Source organism: Euprymna scolopes, chromosome 36 (assembly GCF_053919585.1).
Source record: "Euprymna scolopes isolate OS-2025 chromosome 36, ASM5391958v1, whole genome shotgun sequence".
Taxonomy (NCBI): Eukaryota; Metazoa; Mollusca; class Cephalopoda; order Sepiida; family Sepiolidae; genus Euprymna; species Euprymna scolopes.
The window spans coordinates 50,489,196-50,513,965 of record NC_136517.1 but is presented as its reverse complement, the minus strand read 5'-3'; the positions used below and the strand labels follow the sequence as shown (position 1 = coordinate 50,513,965).

At 35.4% G+C, this 24,770-nt stretch overlaps 1 protein-coding gene across 1 annotated transcript in view; it reads right to left on the bottom strand.

The window, feature by feature from the left end:
- LOC145260469 (cysteine-rich venom protein latisemin-like) overlaps positions 1–5,406 on the bottom strand; it is a 63,643-nt gene extending 58,237 nt beyond the window's left edge. Inside the window, exon 1 of the mRNA XM_080118557.1 lies at positions 5,246–5,406. The gene's annotated coding sequence lies outside the window, so the exon portion shown is untranslated. The remainder of the gene's footprint in view (positions 1–5,245) is intronic.
- Between the last annotated feature and the right edge of the window lie 19,364 nt (positions 5,407–24,770).

The window sequence follows — 24,770 nt, the reverse complement described above, 5'->3', positions numbered from 1 at the left end:
TGATTTTTCCAGGCTTCCAGTAAATTCACTTGTTCTTTGTTTAATTTCAGTCTTTTTTTTTTTTTTTGCCCCATAAACATAATATATACAAATGTAATAACAATGTGCGGCACTCAATAAAATCCCTCAAATATCTCCCTTTTATGCTTTCATTCTCTCTGTTTCGCTTGTTACTTCTCTTTTCGCAAGAGCGGTGAATTGATAGCAACAGTAGTAACTGAAGCGACGTGGTTGCTATGGAAACCAATCATAAAAAACGTCGCTCACCTCCGTACGTGTTTTTTTTTTACAATTTTGAACACCAGTAAATTTATCATAACTGTTGTTTTACTGAACGAAAATTGAAAAAAACATTTCGCAATATAGCTGAAAAGATGATCTATAAACTGTAATAATTGTTTGAAATTTGATAGAAAAATGAGAGAACGGTGAAGCTTTAAAGCAGTTCTAAATGACTAAAACTGCCACTTTACCATATAATCAAACACAGTAGTGTTTGAATTTATATATATATATATATATATATATATATATATATATATATATATATATATATATATATATATATAAGACACAAACACACAAACACAAATTCATATAAGGAAGTACTTTTTTTAATTATGTATATATATATTAAAACTCTGTAAACTCCAATTTTCCAATTTATGGGAGAGCTCTGTCTACAGAGTGAGGGCTTACGTATCGTAACACAAAAGACCTCCAAGATATTTAGTAAGCGTTTAGAGCGGGCCCTGTGTACGATACGAAAGCAACTATTCGAATAGGCATCTCCGCAGAATTTATTGTCGAGCAGATGCTGCCCGATTGCCGACTCGTGAATTAGTGAGTGCCCGGGTGTGCTAAGTAAAATTCCGGGGGTATTCTTTAAACGCCGGAATGTGCTCGTCGATATATTTTTGTTGGGCATACAGGACTTCCGAATTCGTGCAGGTACATGTTGGGCCAGTCTGACCCCAGGCGCTGAAGAGTTCGGCCCACATAGTCAGCACCACACTGACATTTTAATTCATAAATAACAAAACTTTTGTCCAATGTGAGTAGAAAATCTTGATAGAACATTGAAGTTCTGCTTAGACAATTACGTCGCCCCTAGTTAGATTTGGTCGTATCCTTGATTTTAATTGTTGCTAAATACCGACGGCTTTGGTCGTTCATGTGGATCAGCCTCTCGTTTTGAATATGGTTCTCTAAATATCACTCTGCTGGTGACAATTATCGTAGAAACAAAGCTTGTTTCTACCATCAGAGATGTAATGTTTTTTTTGTGCTAGGCATGGTGTTGGGATCGAGGTTGACCATTTCTCTGATGGTTTTCTTTCCCACACGGATAAATTAGTATATGCCAAAGGTTTGGATGTGTAGGTACCCTCCCCCCCCCCACCTTGCATTGATAAAGAAAATATTTTTGCGTAATTTGAGGTACTACATTCCCAGTTCAAACACCATGAGCCTAAGTCGAATGATGATTTCATCTATATGAAGGCAAAATTAGCTGAACTCGCATACAGTTTCACTAATTCTATCAACACAAAAATTTGCATGGAGCAAGATTCACAATCAGGCCGCCAAACTTTTAAAGTCTAATGATATTTATGTTACTAAACCGGATTAGGGTGCCAGTGTGGTCATTCTGAACAGTAATGATTACACTCAGAAAATGTTAACTGTTCTGAACGATCGTACTAAGTTTAAGAAGTAAGGTGACATTTCAAAGGATAACACTTCGAGTACTGAAGTAAAACTTCAAAAAAAGTTTTCTTTAGATATATAGAAATAAATTTATCAGAAAAGATACTTATGATAAGATTGGACCCGTGGGTTCGCGGCGACCACGAAAGTACGGAATGTGAAATTCAGTTGTAAGTGACACTCTTCTAGAGGTTGAAGGTTCAATCCTCAGTGCGAGCGATATTAAGAATACAGCTGCGAATTATTGTTGACAGAACAATGGCATGCTACTGACGTAGATTGCCATAAGAGTTCCGTTCCAAATTCCCGAGTTCGACGGAAAGATTCCTGAATTCAACAAGGTACGCTTGAAGAATATCGCAGATTACATCGGCCGTGAATAACACTCAAGACCAGAGCAGTAGTCAGAATTATCCAAATGTTAAAAAGTGATAAAATATATCAGTATATGTTAGGTGTGACACTAATAAAGACGGAATTTTCGACCTCCATAACATATAACAGTAAAAACTTGTAAAATAAAATTGATTCATCGTCATTTTTGCTGCATTCTCAAGAAAGATTATAAAAAAATTATTTTATTATTTTTTTATTTTTTATTTATTTTATTTTATTTATTTATTTATTTTATTTTATTTATTTATTTTTTATTTTATTTATTTATTTATTTTATTTTTTTTATTTTTTTATTTTTTTTTTTGCTCTCCGTGGTTTTTAAATCCCCCCCCCAAAAAAAAAGCTAAAAACGGGAAATGTTCACGTAAACAATGAAAACAACGCGATTTTTTAAAATTCTCTCAAAAATCAAATAATTGATCAATTTCGTTCATTTTTTTTTTTTTTACAGATTTATATTAAACAAAAAAAAAACTGAACTATATATAAACTGAAATAAAATAAAATACAACAAAAAAATCCCTCCCTCCCTCCCTCCATAACGCGATCTCATCAGAAATTTTTGGGGGGTAGGGAGGATTGCCATCTTAGTTTTTTTACATATTAAAATATATTGGAATGATGAAATAAAATATATTTACCTAGTAAAAGTACCCGTCGTTGACTGGGTTCAAAAACAGCCTGCAGAAAATGCTCTGATTTATGAAAGTATGATAGGTTATGAAAAGGAAGGGTTGTAAAGAGATAGCTTCGAATTTGGGGGTATCAAAACCAAAGCAAAATATGATGAAAGTAAAAATAAAATAGATAAACTCCATAATTTATTATACCATACTTGTTCACACTGAAACACTTATCACAATATTCTGTGGATCTATATTAAAAAAACCTTGTTAAACTTTGTGACATATTTCCATTCTATGGAGGTCAGGCGCAAACGAACACCCCATAAGTTTATTATACCATATTTCTTCAAACTGAAACATAATTATCAAAGTATACTTACGCAGATAAATATGAAAAGTCTTTATTAAAGTTTGTGCCTATTTCCATTCTTTGGAGGCCAGGCGCGAACGCAGACCTACTTATCAAAGTCTTATTATGTACATCTATATCAAAAACACTTGTAAACGCTTTCTTTTTTTTTAATTTTTAATTTTTTTATTTCCACACTTTGTGGACCAGGCGCGTACGCAGACCCCACAATTTTAATGAATCATCGTTCTGCCAGATCAAACATACCCATTCCTGTGTCTCGATACATCTTCTATCATTATATGTAATCAGTTTTTTTAAAATAGTCAACCATATAGGAGCCTATTCGTGACCACACACACACACACACACACACACACACACACACACACACACATTCAGCTTTATATTATAGATTTTGGGTCACAATTGTGGCCAATTTATACGATTTTTCTCGATTTTTCTGAAAAAAGGAAGTTGGAAAATATATTCAAATTATTTAAGTTTTATAAAAAAATGTTTAAATATTTATTATTTACATTTTAAAATTTTAGCCTGTGAATTTTCTAAAGATTCACGAAATAATTTCATTTTTTTTTTTTAATGGTTTAATGTTTCAAACTCTGTGAAAAATAAAATCATGCAAGATTATCTCCTAAAGCTTATTATGAATAATCAGACAATCTTACTGTCTACGTATATATTTTGAATTTTTGATCGATGCCGTTTTTCGGCAATGAGCAAGTAAGCAAATTTCTAAACCAAGTAACTGAAATAATTATGAGTCAGAGTTAATTAAATTTCTTTACGGCTGATTTCAAAACAATGACTTTAATTTATAATTCCACACAAAAATTTTGAATTAGAAAATAATTTCCGATAAAGTTAATTTAAGAATTTAGTAAAAATTGGAGTAATGCTTAGTTTTAGGAATTAAAAATTATTTCCTAGAATAAAGATAAATTTAATAGAATTAATTTCAATATTACTTTATTTCGAGCTACAAATTATGATACTGAAAATTCATAAATTTTTATTAACAAGGAAATTTTGTCACTTAAAGCCGTCCATAGATACCGGAAGATAATTGTTTTAGATGTTGTCTGCTCAAGGAAACAATTTTTCTGGACATACACATTTATATATATCTTTTCATCATATTTCAAGCCAAATGTAAGACTTTTACAGTTATATCTCACTTGACTAATAATTGAGCCACAACTTTAACAATATATAATGTATATTTGAGCTAAGTTTTTTGTTTTTTTTCTTGCATTTTTAAAGTTTAATGTGGGCTGATTGTTCTTGTATTTACAAAAATCTGCCACCATGGATATTTTTCTCAGTTTTTAATTTGTTTTTATTTTGCGATGCTCAAATCAAATTTCGCAGGTTTTACGGGGTGTAAAATAGATAATGTTTTTTATGTGATTTAAACCGTGATCCTTCTTCTTCGATACAGAGTAAGAATTACGATGAATTAATTTCGTTTTACTAGTTTTTTACTTGCATTTTTGTCATATGGATGTCGAAAATTAGTGATATGCCTAGGATATGTGCATGGCGAGAAGACACAACCTAGATAACAAAATTTTACCGCGATTCGTAAATTATATAGATAGATAGATAGATAGATAGATAGATAGATAGATAGATAGATAGATAGATAGATAGATCGGTAGGTAGGTAAATAGATAGGTAGGTAGGTAGGTAGGTAGGTAGGTAGATGGATGGATGGATAGACAGACAGACAGACAGACAGATGGTTGGTTGGTTGTTTTTGTTTTACGGCATATCAACCCTTTTCGGGTTATTTAATGCCGAATTCAAAGATTTTGAAGAAAAATTTTTTTAATAGAATATATTTGTTGTTTTCACGTCGGTTTCTATTTAACCCATAGTTGGGACCCTAACAGGTACTACCACTCTGGGTCAGAGTGGACCTGGGAGCAATGGTAATTAAAGGGTGGCTCCACACTCCCCAAAGCCCACAAGCTGGGGCCTCACCACTGCAAAAACTGCATATAGTTTAAGGTCATATCCAGGACCCCCATTGAGGGACTTTTACCCTCTGCAGGGGGACAGTCGGCGTATTCTAATGCCCCACCGACAGGGCCGCAGACAGATGGATTTTAAAGAAAAGGTTCTAAATATTTTTACTTACAATGACTTTCTGTCAGGATGTTGGTTTATTACCGGTCATCTGAGGTGCGTTTTTCTTTGAAACAGCTGTTTTATTCCCGCCAGAGAACTGACTTTATGTGTGAAAGAAGAACGAATAAAGCTAAGACAATTATTATTTTCCGTCATTCTTCGTTCACATTTGTAAACGTCATAAAGAATAAACGACATTCCGACAAAACAAACATTGCGTCAAGCACGATTCGATTTTCAACACGTTTTTCTTTTGAAGCAGTGTAACCCGGATATAAGAGACCCGAATATAAGAAAAACGGAGATAAGAGAGATTTTCTCTCGTCCCAAATTAGAGCCTGCATTAATGTACACTGCAACCCAGATATAAGAAACACTTATATAAGTGTGACCCGGATATAGGAGAGTTTTACGGGCCAGATAATAAGTCTTTTATATCCGGTGTGGTGTAGAATGTTTCAATAAATTGAACGCAAATAAAAAAAAAGAAAGTTCATTAGCCTCAACAATAACCCTCGTAAGTTCAGTGATATGCTACTTCTGAAAAAGGAAAAAAAGAAAGATATCTTCCATTTAACCTCATCCCTAACGTTAATAGACATGATGGAAAAACGAATGTACACATATCCAAGTCAATGACAGAAACCCTAGAAAACTTCCCCCCTCGCCAAACTTTCACAAGAAACACTCGTCTAGCTGTAATCACTATCAATAATTTCCCCCACTCTTTATCTGTGCCTAAACCTAAACGTAGATTCCATGAACAAAGCTTCTTTCTTAGAACTGCACGCCTATGGAATTGTCTTCCGTTTTCCTGCTTTCCGGCTGACTACAATATGGTTGTGTTCAAGTCTAAAGTAAATAAGTTCTTGATGAGCCGTTCCATATAAGTTATTAAATTTACCAAATTTTCATTACTAATGATTACTATATTGACCAATTTCTACTATACACTCTTTAACCCTTATCCTTGAGTGGCCTCTGGGCCTTGATAATGTGGTGATGCCTTTGTAAAAAAAAAAAAAAAAAAAAATAACTTTCAGTCGGTGGCGGAATGGGTCCGTAAATGGATGATGGCGTTTAATGCTATCACGACTAAGCTTTTCTTTCCTTTAATAACTACAAAAAAAAGTCTCACTCACTTATAGCCATGACAAATGACACCGTGGCTGAAAGCTCATTCTTCAAACTCCCCAGCTTAACATCCACAGGCAACATGAAGTAGAACAAATGCGTTGAGGATTTTGCCAAATCTGCTGCAAAGGTGAGCTCCCTGTACAGTGCTAGAAAATTACTCACGCCAAAAGTATCCTATATCTTATAAGTATCTTTGGGACACATTTAGAATCAAATATCTCCAACCATCTCTGTCGTTGACGGTGTTTAATTCCTTTGCAAGATAGTAAAATATGTAAGAAATTATTTCTCACATCCCAATTTACTCCCTTGCAGAGGTAAAAAAAAAAATCCACAAATACAAAAGCCATACATTTCAAACTCAAAATTTATTCAAACGTAACAGCAATGAAAGTTTATTGGTTCTGGTGTTGTCCATTTGCAAAACGGTGGCCTGTTTTGCCTCCATACGCATGGAGCCAGTAGTCTGAATTTCTATTGTCGGAATGGTAGTTCTTTGTTCCTTGAAAGGATCCATAAATGTTTATGGTGGACTCGGACGGAATATTTGCGTCTATAATTAGGCATAATGTGAGTCACTTGAGACTCTAGGTGAATTGAAATAAGATCCAATATTTGGTAAATAAACATGAAGAACTGTTCTTGAATGTCATCTTTAATTTGGATGGTTTCAGCAGGATAAGTTGCCTCTACTTGTAGAGATGTGGTTCCTTGTTCACTAACTGTTTGGTGATACAACAAGAAGAAATTGTCGTGGCTCCTTCCAGTGTAGGGGCCACTGGGTTTTGAGTCCATCCGTGTGCTGAGTTCCTGTGTGGACTGAAAGTGAAAGCATGATACAAAAAGTGCGCCAAGCAAATCACCTGACACATTAAAAATTAACCAATGACGGCCAACCACTAACCTGCGTGGGCGGCCAAACAAAACAAGAAAGATGGCGACTGTATATGGAATTTCTCACAAATAATTACTTTTTTCACTTACCTTAAGTTCAACCAGCAAGCACCCTTTGGACTTATGGTTAGTTCTAGAATAAATACTTCTTTGTTATCTTTTAAGGCTGAAATTAGTGATCATCGTCTTTGATCGATTCGTGTTCAGCTAAGTCAGAGTAATGATAACATATTCAGAGATAATAGATCTTCCAATCAGTTTCTACATTTTTTGGATTATACACGTCGGTTAAAATTCAAATATTAATGAGCTTGGTAAAAAAAAATATCTGTTGTATATTTTGTTTTCAAGTTTTTGTTGTTAACTATACTGCATAATTGACTGCATGCACTGTATGTCTATCTACGTATGTTGCAGTTGAAAATAATCTTATCAATCTCTCCAAGAGAACGGAACACGACATAAAATCAAGATTAATGTGAGGTTGGGAATTAACAGAAAGGACGTTCAGGGACGCATGGCAGAATATAAATCACGATCCTGTATACACAGCATTTTGAGGGGGGGGCTAATATGAAAGTGTAGTACGTGTTTCAATCTGGAATAGTATTTTCTTTAATATATAGTCTTTTCTGGCCAAGAAAACAGTTCGGCCATGCATGGAGTATTCATTTTGTTTTCAAACATCTATTGATACCAGTAAAAAAAAAAAAAGAAACTCTTTTACCAATCATTCAGTAATATGATACGACTTTTGAAAGTTTTCGACTATGCTGATTAAGAAAAATTTCTTTCAAATTTTATGAAGCCAAGTACTTATAGAGATATAAAGACCTGTATTATGAACTGTAGTTCACTGACTGCCAAGTTTGTACGCACACACGATAAACAAACCTACTTCTCTAATACCCCATTTTATTTTATTTTATTTTTTTTTTTTTTTTGCAGATAGGTATGCTGACAACGATTTTCACGGTTAAATGCGGCGGAATTATTTTCAACCCCCCCCCAAAAAAAAAAATTGTCTACTCCAGAAGCTGTTTTTGACATTGGGATGTTGAAGGTGTCTATCCCAAACACAGTTCTTATGATGCGGTGGTTTGTTGTGTCTATTCCTAAAGCTGTTTTTAACAAGTGCAGTTTAGAATGTCTTTTACAAAAGCCGTTCCTAACATGACAATACTCAAGTGAATTGAAAAAGTTGTAATTGTTTTGTTTTACACATTAATAAAGACGGCATAAAACTGTTAGTTACTTTATTAGTATGTGTGGAAACACATACTAATAAAGGATCACACATTATAATTGATGGCTGGGGAGCATATAATGCCTTGCCTAATGAGTTTGTGGTCAATCACAAGTATAATTTTGTGGATCTGGATGATCCGACAATACACACAAACACAGTTCAAGGATCTTGGAGTTTATGTAAGGTGAAACTAAGAGCTATGAGAGGCACTTGCTCAGAAAATTTCTACAGCCACCTACAGGAATTTATGTGCTGTCACCGATTTAAAAATAAATGTTTCGACAATATCATCTACTGGATTCGTACTTATGTTTGAATTTAATGGGTTTTTTATTTAACATATGTGAAATAACGTTTCTGAATTTTTGAGATGAGGATTGGTTATTCGTATTATTTGGATTCATCCGACTACTTTAATCATCTTGAGTGTGATTTTTAGAACGTTTCAGTCGATGTAACCTCTCACAAGATACACCAGAAGAAGGTCGGAGGTTACATCGACCGAAACGTTCTAAAAATCACACTCAAGATAAGAACAGTAGTCCGATGAATCCAAATATTACGAATATGTGAAATATTCACATTTTGAAACTGTTAAACATTCACCTTTTTAAAACTGTGTAAAAAATTGCTTTGTTTTCTTTTCATGTTTCTGTAAATAAATATATTTTTTGAAATATCTAAACAGTTTGAAAAAATATATAACATATCAACTTAAATGAACATAGTTATTGGAAAAGATGTGCAATAAAAATAAAAAAATTAATTCATAATAAAGTTTACATCTTTTTATAGATTTTTATTATAAGAAAAATATAAAATATATTTGGACATTGTACTCAGTTTGTGTTTCCATACTTCAATTGATAGACGCGGGTGTTTGAACGTTAGGGTCTCGCCTTATGCGCAATACCAATATTATTTGTCTATAAAAGGTATGTTTCAATGAATAAATAAAATGAAGAATATATATATATATATATATATATATATATATATATATATGAATAAAAATAAAATAAAAGTACCAGCGATGGTTGCCGTTATGTTGTTTTGAAAAAAGAAAAACCGAATGAATTTATAAAATGGTGATCAACGTTTCGTCCTTATTATTTTAATATCCTGAAGATGTCCCCTGCAATAAGGGACGAAACGGTGATCACCATTTTATAAATTCATTCGGTTTTTCTTTTTTCAAAACACACACACATATATATATATATTCTTCAATATATATATTAATTGTTCAATCAACAAAGATGGTTGTCGTGCCGGAACAAACACACGATGTTGAGTCTTCTGTGAACGTTTTCTTCTTGTTATGCAATTTTATTCTAAGCAAAAAAAAATGTAACTTTTCTGAAGAGTATATGCATTGAAAACAGACGGTATGGACATAATAATAACCGTTTGTTTCTGCATAACAAAACAGATCTGTAAAGAGTGTACCGAAATTTTAACATGCTGGAGGAGCTGTTTTGCAGAAAAAATAAATCGCCCCATTAGCCTCGTCCCACTTTTCGCCAAAATATTTGAGACCATAATTAACCAAGCTCTAGTCCATCACCTTACAGATGCTAAACTTCTGACTGACAAATAATATGGATTTAGGCAAGCCCGTTTCACAGCAGACATCCTAACTGTAATCTCAGAACGTATATACCAGTCACTGGACAAAGCGGGGGAGGGTAGAGCGGTAGCTCTAGATATATCTAAGGCTTTTGACAGAGTATGGCATGAGGGTCTTTTCAAGAAAATCAGATCATACAGCATCACTGGAAAAATACATAACATAATTAAATCCTTCTTAGATAAGAGAAAAATCCAGGTTGTCCTTGACGGTCGTACATCTGAAGAATATGATATAAATGCGGGAGTGCCCCAGGGATCTATCCTTGGACCTCTGTTATTCCTAATATTCATAAATGACCTCCCTGACAAAATTGTCTGTGAGATGGGTATGTATGCTGACGACACTACACTCTATAACAGACACGACAGGAAAACAAATGAACACATATCTAAAAAAATGACAGAAACACTAGAGGATGGCCTCTGATCCGTAGTGGAATGGGGGAAAAATGGATGGTCACCTTCAATGCTGCCAAGACTAAACTTGTTTCCTTCAATAATTACAAGAAACCTTCCCTACCGCCAATAGCAATGGGCAATGACTTTTTATCTGAAAGTACATCTTTTAAACTCCTCGGCCTAACGTTCACAGGAAACATGAGTTGGAACAATTACATTGAAGGCATTGCCAGGGCCACTGCAAGAAAGGTGGGTTCTCTCTACCATGCTAGAAAGCTATTAACGCCTGAAAGTATCCTATACCTCTATAAGGCCACCATTCGCCCATGTATGGAGTATTGTTGTCATATTTGGGCTGGTGCATCTGTCAGTAGTCTCTCGCTACTAGACAAGGTTCAAAAGAGAGTCGCCAATCTGATAGGTCCTGAACTGTCAACTAAACTTCAGTCTCTGCCACATCGACGAAATGTTGCATCCCTCTGCCTGTTCTACAAGTACTTTAACGGTGATTGCTCTGACGAAATACAAACACTTGTGCCCCCTAGACGTAAATACCCCTGACAAACCTGACAAGCAGCTAAATCCCACCCCTTCACAGTAAAGATCACTAGATGCAAGAGAGCCTTCTACTCCAGTAGTTTCTTCCCCAGAACAGCTAGACTTTGGAATTCCTTTCCGGGTGCCTGCTTCCCCGACTGTACCAACATGCAGAAGTTCAAGTGCAATGTGAACCGACATCTTGCTGCCCAACTTCCTACACAGTACCCCTGATGCTTATATCCCTTATCGTAGCCCCCTACAAACAAGTGGCAATGTGCTTTGTTTGGGGTGAAAATGCAATAAAATATATATATATATATATATATATATATATATATATATATATATATTACCGTTTATATGCCTAGTTTACATATAATTTAATTTACTTAATTTCTTAGACTTTTTATAGTCAATGCATTTAAATAGATAAATGCACTTAAGTTGGATGTAACTAAGCTTGTTTTGAAAGGACGCATCTTAGTTATTGCAAACAACGCCCCCATCCCAAACCGCATAGATCTTTAACGTGTTAAACTCCATATGACATGTATCCAACGACTAACCGCTACAGTCCACAATTTAGCGCCACATTCTTAACTGTTTGTCTCTCTCCTTTTCCTTTTAGTTGTTATCCCTCTCTTTCTCTCCCCCTACCTCTGCCTTCAAAGTTTTACCCATCTTACACCCTTCTGTTCCACCCTTTCTCTCTCTCCCTCCTTCTATTCCTAGCCGTGTCTGGTTGAATATTTTATACTCCTCCTCGCCACTTACCACCTTCCAATGTTTCTTAAATCTTAAACCTTGTCGAATTAGAATTTAAATTATTTCCCCGCCCCACTTTTGTGTGCTTCCTGTAAAGTCTGATGAAGTTATTGTATCGTTGATACGATTCGGTAACCGAAACATATGTAACTAAGCAGATAAAACGGTTATTAAAAATATATATTTGCTCTTTCTTCAGGTTTTTACTAATTACCATTTTTGCTAAATATATATATATATATATATATATATATATATGCACGTGCATGCCTAATAACATGAAAATGAATTCAAAATTGAGAAAGCAGAAGGGTCACCAGGTATCAAGTGCTACCTAGACATAAACAGTTTTGTAAATGAGAAATATAGAAAAAACAAAATTTTATAACAAACTCTTTTAATACAAGAGATGAGAATATAAAAGTTACATCCACGTTTGTTGGGTTAGTTGTCACAAGGCTTAGAAACGTGTAGGTTATTATATTCTTAGTGTGAGTATGCATGTATAAGCAACATATGTATGTGAGTATTTTTAAGCATGGTGTGTGTGTGTGCGTTGGTTTACTTTGTTCTTGTTAGTGCGTGTATAGATGTGTGCAAGTTAATGAAGTCTGATACGTGAGTCGTTGAGTGCTTCCCACCTCCCCCAACCTCAAAAGTATGGAGAGGGGATTGAGCAGACATTCTTGGGGTTTTTTTTTTTGGTTTTTTTTCGTTCATCCTATTTGAGAAGTCTCTAGAGTTTGATTTTCTGGCCAGGACTTACAGAAATTTCAAGTTTGCATTGGCTTATTCTTTACCTATAGACATGTTACTTTTGGCACTTTAAATGATTTTCATTGATTGGGAAACATTTGAGTTCACATATTTCTGTGAAAGCTTACTTGCTTTTGAGGGTGAAGAAGAAAATGAATTCGAATAAAATAGAGAAGGAAAGAGGGTAAACAATTAGAGACATTTGCGATTTAGTGTTCGTATAAATCACTTCGCGATTCATCCGCCACATTCTATCGTTTCAGGGGGCATCTCATCCCTGGTGCAATCCTCTAACTGCAGAAGAGGCAACTACATCCTTAGATGGAGTACTGTTGCCATATCTAGCGAAGTATTGCTTGGAGAACTCTTTGTTGTCCAACAGAGTTTAAAATCGACTTCGAAATCTAGTGAGAGATGATCTCTTCTCATCCGTACAGTCTCTTTCACACATAAGAGATGTTTCTAACCTATTTCTTCTGTATTGTCATGTTCACGGTGGGTGCTTAGCTGAGCTCTAATCACTGGTACTCTCCCATACAATATTTACAACAAGAACTCTTCCATGTGCAGTTACAGCAAAGAACTTTCCTTTCTACTTCTCCTTACCAAAAATACAAACGAAATTACCATGAACAAAGTGTATTTCCTGTGACATCTTATCTGTGGAATAAAGTACGATGAGTCTGTTTCCTGACTGACTGCAACATGGTCGTCTTCAAGTCTAATGTGAACAAATACTTGCTGAGTCGTCCTCTTGGATAATTAATCTCTCTTAAGTAATATTCTACTATCCAATCTATTCTTTTCTTTTTGATCCTCTTGTGAAGTAGAGACGATTATAGTCCAACTGACAATCTCGTTATTCCTTATCCGCGAGATACCTGCATGCCTTAATAAGTGCTGATGCATCAGTAAAATATTTCTAAAAAAGAAAATAATAGAGTAAGAACGCTGAAACACATTTATTTGTATTCTTAATTCAGATAACTATTTTTAAACATATTATAATAAATTAATATTTGGTGATGTTTAGTTGTAATTTTATTGTCCTATTTTTTTATATATGTTATGTGCAAGAGTTTTTTTTTTTCTTGTATCAACTGTCACTAATTAAATTGATTTAATAAAAATGGATACAAATCTGCTGGCAAGGTCGCTGAGAAAATGGTGGGATCCTTTTATCGATCCAGTAGATATATCACTGCTGTACGGCATAATCACATTAACACACCGGTTCTCGTCAGATCACTGAAGTTAAGCAATGTTGAGCCTGGCTAGTACCAGATGGGTGATCATTTGGGAATTCTAGGCGCTCTATGTGTTTTCCGCTTATCTCGGCATTGTTTCCAGTCGTCCTGAACCTCCACTTGCCACTGGTATTCAACAATGTCAACACAGGAGAGATGTGGCTGGATTTTGCGCAACTCTTGCCACAAAAATTTCATGCGCAAGCACTCTTACCGTGGGTATCCATAGTCTGTCAAGACTGAAGGAAGCCTTTTTATCTCACTGCTGATGCAATTCTCTAACCATATGAGCCAGGCACGTCCAAGGATGAAGTACTGTTGTCACATTTAGGCAAGAGCTGCTAGAAAGACCTTATCCCTCCTTGACAGAGTTCAAAACAGACTTCATAGCCTAGTGGGGGAATTCCTTTTCTCTTCCCTACAACCTCTTTCTCATAGAAGAGACGTTGCAAGCCTGTCTCTGCTTTATTGTTATTTTCATGGCAAGTGCTCGTCTGAGCTTCAATCTATGATCCCCCTCGCCAAACCTTCTGGCTGGCTGTATTCACTGGGGATAAAGCAGCAGACTTAAATTAATAACGGCGTGCCACATTCCAGTCTTTTAAGATGGACATCGTTGAGCGTCACAGGTGTCCCCCTATCCCAGGAAGAACTCTAAATTTTTGTTCATCTCAAATCCCTTTACTCTAAACTGAAAATCTTAGATGCTGGTGTTTGTCCATGATCCCCATTCGACCACCCAGAAGTTGATTACTTAATATATTCAATGGAGATAACGGCTAAACAGGGGGAAAAAAAGGAGCTTATCTGCAGATAATCTTGGATAATCTTTTCTCACAGAAGTTATTTCCAGCATGATTCCCTGTTCAGTGAAATACTTATTGTAGTTTTAAGAAAGAAGACATTTTGTTGCATGGCCAGATTCTTACTAGAGATATTTTTAATTCTCTCCCTCTCCTGTTTTCTTTTGGTCAATAATCTACCACTCTCAATGTCTGCATTCGTATGCAGCACTAAAACATGCAGCCCAGCGCATGTTTACATTTATTCAAGTTACCTATACTGTTAGCAAAGTCAAGACAGTTTTCAAGTGAAAAAAGTAAAAAAAAAAAATTTAGTTAACTCTTGAAAGTCTACAAGATATATATTTTTAGGTGAAAATAGCTGGTGCTCAGGAATCTAGTAGATCAGCAGGCAGGAGAGAGAAAATGGGAGCGTCTTTACTTGTTTCAAAATCTGAAAGGGGCTGAAGCAGTCCTTCACAGGATAGATGAAAATCAATTCGCACTGAAATCTGATTGGCTATCTTGTTACCCAACCAGCAAACAGAGGCTGCTCTTCGCATGAAGAAATAGGTATGAATGTTTATTACTACTACAAAGGAGACTAATAAGACGATGGACATTAAATGCCAAATGTCACTCTCCAGAGTAGAATGATAAAAGTGTCGCCCTAGAGAAAACAACACTACAGTTTTATTTTTAAACTTTTATTGAAAAAATCAATTCAGGTAATTTGATTATGTAGTAGAACTGAATTCTATTCAATTAAGCCGCCTTTAGCCTCAATCGTCACCTCGGTATAGGTCCAGAATTGGGAGCATGCTTTAACCATAAGCGCCAGAAGGAGCTTAGCGAATACTCGTCGGATGGTGGTGATCAGACTAGCTTAGGTGTTGTGGGAGGTCATGTTGGTGATGTTCTCGACATATGACCAAACGGAGTAGTCCAGCGAGTTCAGGTCAGGGAAGGAGGGAGGCCAATGAGAGAAGGGTACAAAGTCGTCGCACTCCTTCTAAAACCAAGCTTGGGTCTCTTTGAACTTGTGGGCCGGTGCCGAGTCAGGCAGGGGGGTTTTATTACTCTGCATGGGGTTGCAGTCGAATTTGTGGCCCCACTAACAAAGCAAGCACATTTAGTAAATGCTCTAGGGCAAAGATCTCAAAAGTTTTCGATTAGAGGGTGTGGGGGAGCATATTGCTGACTTTTTAAATTCACCAAATGGCAATACAGCAGCCCCGGTACTTTGCACCTGCTGATAGGACAGCCTCCTTAGTTGTTAATCCAAGGTTCGGGTCCCTGACTATCAGGCGGGTAACGTCAGCCCAGATAAAATGTTTACCTCCAGCACCCTTACTAGTGACATGACCACAATGATAGACATAGAAACAGAAATTTTCCGACATTTCAGGCTACTGTTTACAAAGTACTACCGACTTGGAAAGCAGCTTTTTCTTCACCCTTTGTCAGAAAAATCACTCATTGGAAATGAGGACTGAAGGACAAAAAAAAAAAATTATATATTGAATTATTATATTAAAGAATATTGAAATGACATTTAGAGGCAGAAAACCCGTGAAACAACCTTCAGTCTGTAGTGTATGAGGTCATAAATGGATGGTGACATTTAAATGCGACGATGGTTAAGCTTCTTTTAACATCTACCAAAAACCTGCTCACTCACCGAATGCCATGACAAATAACATCCTATCTGAAAGTCTATCTTTCAAACTTCTTGGTCTAACATTCACAGGCAATATAAATTGACACGAATACATTGAAGACATTGCCAAGGCTGCTGCTAAGAAGGTGGACTTCCTCTACTGTACTAGAAAATTACACCAAAAAGCATTCTATGTCTTTACAAAGCCACAATTCATCTATGATTGGAATGTTGTGTCCAAACCTACTGCATCTACCACTATTCCCTCAATCTACGGCAAAGTCCAAAAAGGTGTCTCAAATCTAATAGGTTCCACACTACCGGCCAAGCTCTAACCTCTGTTCCTTCACTGCAATATTGACTCCCTGTGCCTGTTTTACAAGTACTTTAATGGAATGTGCACTGATGAACTCTTAGCAGTTGTGCCCCCTTGACATACATAATAATCCTGACTAAACCGACAAACAATAAAATCCCATCCCTTTACTGTTGAAGTCCCTCGACGATGAAAAACCTATTTTAATTGTTTCTTTCCATTGAGCCAATCTTTCACGAGAAACACCCGTCTGGCTGAAACTACTGTCAATAATTTCCCCACTCTTTATCTGTGCCTAAATCCAAACGTAGATTCCATGAACAAAGCTTCTTTCTTAGAACTGTACACCAGCGGAACTCTCTGCCGCTTGCTTGTTTCCCACCTGACTACAACTTGGACGTCTTCAAGTCCAACATAAACAAACTCCTGACAAACCGCCCCCTTAAGTAAGACACTCTATCAAAACCCCCAATACTAATGATTACTACAATACTATCTCATTGATTACTGTATACGCAATAACCCTTATCTCTGAGTGGCCTTCGGGCCTTGATAAGTGGTGCCCCCATGTAAAAAAAAAAAAAAAAAAAAAAAAAAAAAGATGGAGTGCATGATGACAAGACAGAATCAGCAATGGATAACGGATCCAGGGTTAAAATGTGATCCCGGCTAATATGAGGAAGTTGAGAATCTGATGTCATTTCCCTAGAAAGGTATTGGGACATCTGTTTCTGTAAACTTTTAAAGCAAGAGGATGCATAAAGCAATCACTCATCCCAGCCCTCGTGCGTTGGAATTAACTATAAATTGAATCTTGTATCTCAGCCTTTCTCAGGTGAGTGAATAACTTTATGCATCCAAAATCAAGCCTCTCTCCTTTCACCACTAACGCTCTGAGCCCCACTTGACACAAATTGAAATGAATCGCTCTCATCTTGAGGGAGCACCCTGCTTTAACAAGCTTCTAGAACTGACCTTAACTCCTGATCTGAAATGGAAAACTTACAAGGTTCCCTCAATAAGTTTCCAGACTTTTTTCATCGATGCCTCTGATCAATCTCGAAAGACAAAGGATACCCCCTGTAGGGGCAGCTGCGCGTAGACTTTTTCATATGGGCATTTTTATTGATAGTACACACATGAAATTCTAGCACCTTGGAAGTAATCTTCCCCAGCTGCAATACACTTGTTATACCGTTTCAACAACTTCTAAGGCGCCATGGAAGTTCTCTTGTGTGAGCGTGTCAATGACTCATAGGAGGCTCTTTCATCTCAATTGTCTCATAACGACAGCTTCTAAGGTTTTCCTTGAGCTTAGAAAATAATCAAAAGTCACAGGGAGCAAGGTTTGGACAATAGGGAGGGTGAGGAACTATCTTGATGCCAATCTTGGTCAAATAGCCTGTGACAAGGATGGAGTTGTGAACTGGTACATTGTCCTAGCCCGTGCTGTCAAAAAAAAAAAAAAAAAAAAAAAAATCATCATCATTCAGGGTGGATTTGCTACGTCTGGCCTTCTTAGATCTGAGAGAGCTAACACGCTTCTACTAGGAACTGTCTCTTGGTTTCTGGGTCAGAGCAGCAGATCCAGCTTTCATTGCAGGTCACCAGATCATCAAGAACTGCGGGATCTCGACCATCTCCCTGCTGTCATACTAACGTCTTTCTTTCTGATCTTCTCTGAGCACCCTTGGGACAAACTTTGCACAAATCTTCCGCATCTATGAAACCTCTTTTTCACAAAAGATATTGCAAATTTATCTCTGCTTTATCATTATTTCCATGGCAAGTGCTCGACTGAGCTTCAATCTATGGTAACCCCCGTCCCTCATAAATAATTGTGTGTACAATTCATAAACTGACATCAAACTGTGCACTTATTCTCTATAGACATACAATGGTTTTTATCCATGAAATTCTTTATTTGGCCAATCAACTCTGGTGTTCTGACTTCCTTACTCCTCCCATCATCCCTCATAGACTCCTTAGCTTCCTTGAATCTCTTATGCCATTCAAAAACTGATCATTGATTCATATAAGATGGTCCAAAAGCAGTCTGAAACATTCCATACGTTTTTGTGGCATTTTTCCAAGTTTTAAAGAGAATTTTATTGCATATTGTTCTTGTAAAGAGTCCTCACTTAAAACCCTTTTTTGCATTTTTGAAATTCACTAGCTGTGGCAATCAGGCTTTAGTAGGGTGTATTCTAATTCCTGCTGTAGCTGTTCATTTGAACCTGAAATCATAAAAAAATGGTCAGTCATCTCATAAGATGTATAGCATTAACATACTGAATTTTCAAGAGTCTGTGACCATTTTAAATGCCTGTACAAAACGTTTGGAAACTTACTGAAGGCACCTCATACATCAAATCTGTTACTGAGGTCACTGTAAAAATGATTACATCATTCTACCGCTATAGAAGCTATCTCACTCCTGACGCAATCCTGTGTCTATATAAGATCTATAGAAGAGCCAAATATGTTCTAAGATGGAGTTCTGTTGCAACATCTGGGCAGCAAGCACCCTTTCCTCCCTTGAAAGGATTCAAAATAACTTTGAAATCTAGTAGGCAACGTCCTTTTCTCCTCTATGATACCTTTTTCTCACAAAAAAGACATTGCAAATTTATCTCTGCTTTATTATTATTTCCATGGCAAGTGCTCGACTGAGCTTCAATCTATGGCACCCCCCCTGTAAAAGATTCACAACAAACACTCGTCTAGCTACAATCACTATCAACAATTTCCATTATTCTCTATCTGTGCCTAAAACTAAACGCAAATCCATGAACAAAGTTTCTTTCGTAGAACTGCCCGCCTGTGGTACCATAACCGCAAACTTGCTTTTCAGTTAACTACAACATGGTTGTTTTCAAGCTCAATGTAAACAAGATTTTGTGTGCCATCCTCTTAAATAATGAAATTCTACCCAATTCCTATGATTGCCCTTCATTACGGTGTCTCAATGATCTCCTGTTAGATATTAGCAGGCAACCCTGAGAAGAAAAAACATTCAATGGGTTGCACACACGCAAATGGATTCAAATGTAAAGAATTCAGAACTTTCCACCATTGTTTAACGGAATGCATAATTTGACCCAGAAATATGTGAGTATATATTGGTCAAACGTTGAAACAATAGACAAAGGAAATATTAAACATTACAATAGGAAAGAATGCTTTTATAAATAAAATCGTCACAGAGAAAAGTCAGTAAGAGAAAAAAGCAGCACATCTCTTCACTACCGACAAACGTCTAAACACACACACCTCTCTTCGCCTTTCAGTAAACATCAAAACACAAAATAACAACTTGCCACCAAAAAGGTGGTTAGCGGTGGGAAATAAAACAATATAAATTTGTAGATCAACTGTGTTGTGATTTTTACTTCTCTATCAGTGTGTATATATTTTGTCCCAGCAACGAAAGTACATGCTAACATTATAATAACTAAACAAACGCGTTCCAAACAACCGGCTACAGCAATTACATAACACTGACACTTACTAAGTCTTATCTTCAAGTGGCTTTCGGACTTTGATAAGCAATGACTCCCTTGTAAAATTTTTTTTAATGCTCATCTCTGTTTCTCTCTCTCTGTATCCATTGCATTAATGGGTTTCTAATATGAATAAAGCCACTGTTGAAATGTTCTGCAAATTAATCAAAGTCGAGATGAAACATAGGTTCTAGCTACTGAGTGTTTGGGGTGCCTTCTTTTAATTCTTGGGCATGCGTTATTCATGTATAAACATGATTTTGCGTTATGCCCCCTCATCCCGCTTCCTATTTAAAGCGGCTGAATACTGCATAGGGAGTGTTTGTTTTTTTTTGGCATTGGCATTCAAGCAGTGGGAGAGGTTGGACGCACATTAGTGCTTCCAGACCTTAGTGGTCGCAACAGGGCAACCTGTTGCAACTTTTTCCCCGTTTCAAGCCACAGCGTTAGGAAATTCGCCATATCAGAGAGGTTTTCATACATGTAAAAATACCTGTGGCGTTTATGCTATGTATATATTTTATTCTATGCCTAAAAATAAAAAGTCTGTTACTTTGTTTCATTGTAAAAAAATTCAGTTTGTTTTTTGTTTGTCGTTATAGAAAGGGTTGTGACTATAGCCGCTATACAACAGGTAAAACTTGCAATTAAACAACTGCAAAAAAAAGAGGCATGATAAAAAGATGACTGCATGATAAAAATAAAGAATAAAAACATAATTTACAGTACAAATATAATTGAGTTTTTATTTTTAATTCTGAATAATTTTGATCTGTTTGCTTGCAGAAACACGTAATCAGAACGGCTAATAAAAAATTGCAGTTCTGTGAAGACAAGTTAACAGATTTATAACACACCGGTTGGATCATATGAAGTTGCGGCGGACGTACATAACATGATCACTCTACCCCACCAACTCTCAAATATTTTTGTTATTCAATTCTGAGAAATTAAACAACCATTTGGAAGATTAAACCTCGATTAAATCTCATTGAGTTATCTTCTCCTGATGAGTTATGAGTGAATGTACTTGCCTCATTTAAACGTTCAAAATGGTAGCGCCTTACAAACCAGTTTCTGAGAGAGGATTAAAATTTTAAATTCTTAAATAATAAAATGGAAGCTCTTTTTTTTTTTTTTTCACTAAAATTTCTATAGAATAACAAATCTGCATAACATAACATTTGAATCATATTTAAGATTTAAGCAATAAAAAAAAGTTATTTCAATAAGTTTCTATTTATTTGCCTCACACAAGGCAAAAGATTTTGTTTCATTAATTAACGCATAAATATTGAGCATTGACATCATAATAGACATGGTGTTGTTACCACGCTCTCTAATACCTAGAAAATTTAATCTAGGAATTTAGTGTTTAATCAATATAATTTCTCTGCCCTCAAATTAAATAACAAAAATGTCAACAGTGCTGCACAAATACTTAAGGAGTTATTAACTCCAAACATGGAGAGAGAAAGAGTAGGAACATTTTACATTGAATAATAAATTGAACTCTACCTAAAATTGTAACAAGTCTGTTAAATGTTAAAGCAAATATATATATATATATATATATATATATTTGCTTTAACGAACAAATATCAAAAATTGGCTAAAAACATTCATTCCTTCACCCTCAATTGGGCACTTTTCTACAAGGAGGGGTCACTTTTTTCACCAATATTTTTGGAAATCATCCCCCTCTTTTTGATTGATTAGCGTTCATTTAAACCGTCTTCACTTCCAGTTTGGCGATGGACGCAACGGCAAAGACGTCACATTTTTTTTTATGTTCTTGTCCTCCTTTGCGGTACGGGTTCGAGCCTGCCTATTAGTTAAATAAAATAGACGTTTTTTGTCTATTCTGTTTTTGATCCTTTCCAATTTCTGAATAAAGGTCTTAACTTCTAACAGGAACTAGCTAATGAAATCCCCATATTTGTTGCTAGTCCAAATACTTTCCAATCCTTCAGAAGTGAAGACCGTTATTCAGAAGTTGGAAAGAATCAAAACCAGAATTAATAGACAAAAAAAATGTCTATTTTATTTACTGAAATATGCTTAAGGGAAAAAAATGTTGCCTAAATATACATATATACAATTAAATAATAGTCATTCTTTTATACATAGAGGTGTTAATGTTTCGTGCTAATGAAATCATCAGTGTAAGAAGTGAACAATTCCTGCTGGTCAGCAGATACAAACCACTCACTAAGCCACCTCTGACTCCATTTATTAAGCCTTTACCTTCAGGCATCCAAACAATTGCCATGAGAATGAAAGGAATTAATCTATAATATAAATCTCACCTGTTTGTTTATGTGTATGTATGTTTATATGTCTGCTTAAAACTTTCGACATAGGCGCCGGATTTTCACAAGATCAGTATCGTTTTGAAGCTCGACCCTTCGGACAACAAATACCGAAAAATTGGCCAAAAACATTAATTCCTTCATCCTCAACTTGGTCGCTTTTTTCACTGATATTTTCGAAAGTCATCACCTTTTTTCGATTTTCTAGCCTTAATTTAAACCTACGTCACTTCCGGTTTGGCGATGGGTGCAACAGCAAAGACATCACATTTTTATTTTTGCATTCTTTTTCACTTTCGCGGTACGGGTTCAAGCCTGCCTACCTATTACCACTTTTTTATTTTTTTTGCTCAACACACACCTTCAAACACCCAGGCAATGCCAGGCACCCAGGCTAGTAATTAATAAATGCACCAATTCGGGCACAGACATTAGACAATCCAAAACTGTCTAAAAACTGTTAAATTACTTTTTGATATAAATATGATAAATTTCATATTACTTGTTTCCTGTGATGCAAAATTTATTGTATATTTTGCAAACCTCTTCCCTCTGATGAGAAGAATTGCATTCTTCAAAACTCCATGGAATAAGGTTGTTCTTGTCTTATTTTTATTTCTTGTCGAATAATTAAAATTCTTTATACTTTCCTACTTATACTTATAGGCTTATAAGGTTCTTTTGAAAATTTGAATAAATTTTCAATATTAAGACTTTTATTTTATATTATATACTAGCATTTCAGCCCGGCGTTGTCCGGGTGTCTGGATGTGTATGTTGAACAAAAAAAAAAAAAAAAAGTGGTAGTAGGAAGGCAGGCTCGAACCCGTACCACAAAGGAGAAAAAGAACGGGGAAAAAAACCCGATGTACATGCTGTTACGACCACCGCCAAACTGGAAGTGATATTTTTTTTAAATTAAGGCTAGACAAGTGCCCAGTTTAAGGTGAAGATATTAATGTTTTTAGCCAATTTTTCGATATTTGTCGTCTGAAAGGTCGAACTTCAAAACGATAGTGATCTTGAGAAAATCCGTCGCCTCTGTCAAGTGTTGAGCAGACATGCAAACATACATACATTTATATATTTATAACTAAAAATTTCGACCCAAACCAATGAAAAAGCTTGCCCTATCTCTGAATACCCTTTATGCAAAATTTCAAATGTTTAGATCAGAAATTGTCTGAGTAATTTGGTAGAGACTGCAGAGGTCAAATTCTTTTTAAATTTGACCCCTATTATGACCCCTTAACATTTATTGTTTTGGGCTTAAATCAAGTTATTAAGTTAGATCCATGTCCAAGGCATCTATATCTAAAATTTCAAGTGTTTAGACCTAAACTTGTCGGAGGAGTTTTGTAGAGTTCTCAAAAGGTCAAATTGTTGAACTTTGACCTCTTAACAGCCAAATTTCTGGCCGAAAACCGATCACATAGATTTTCCCAAATCTCAGTACCCTGTATATCAAATTTCGAGTCTGTCAGAAAAACATTGGTACCGTCTGTTTCAAATCATAAAACAAATAGGACCAATATCTGGTCATCTATGTCAAACTCTTCAACTTTTGTTTATATCTGTCTCCCCAGAAATCATTTTTAGCAATCTATTGTAACACATGAAAATGTTCTACTTTATCGATAATAATCCAAAGATTATTTTTTTAAATAAATTAAATAACAAAAATATTACAGGTAAATGAAGGTAAATGTGTCATTAAGTCCGCCAAATAAAAAAATAAATTAAATTTTAAAAAAAAAAAAAAAAAAAAAAAAAAAAACTTTTGACAAGAGAAACAAAAACAAAAAGAAAAGGACATATTTTACTGCACATAATAAAACGAAATAGTGGTCCAGAAACAAATTCATAACAAATTAATGTTACCAAAGGCAAAATAAGTTACTCTTATATTAACCTGGATAAGTTTTTGGTGATTTAACTTTTTTTAAAGCATTTATAAAATTTGAAACACAAGTAGGGCATGCACTTGAGTTAAAACAACAACAAAGATGGCGGACAGGAGATTGTCATGTTTGGAGTCTCAAAATCCACCTAATAAATGTTGTAGGAATATTTATTTGGTGGATTTCTACCATTAATTTTATTTATTTTTGAGTTTTAAAATAAATTAAAACAGCAAAATCTTACTCAGGTAGGTAGAAGAATGGCTTATCTTGTCTTTGGTAACATTTATTTGTTATATATTTCTTTTCGGATCACTTTTTTGTTTTGTTTTTGTTTTGAGTAAAACATGACGAAAACAAAAAAATATATAGAAATATTTAATTTGAATCTTTGAACACAAAGTAAAAGATTGTTATAATTATTCTGCAGTTTTTTGGGTTT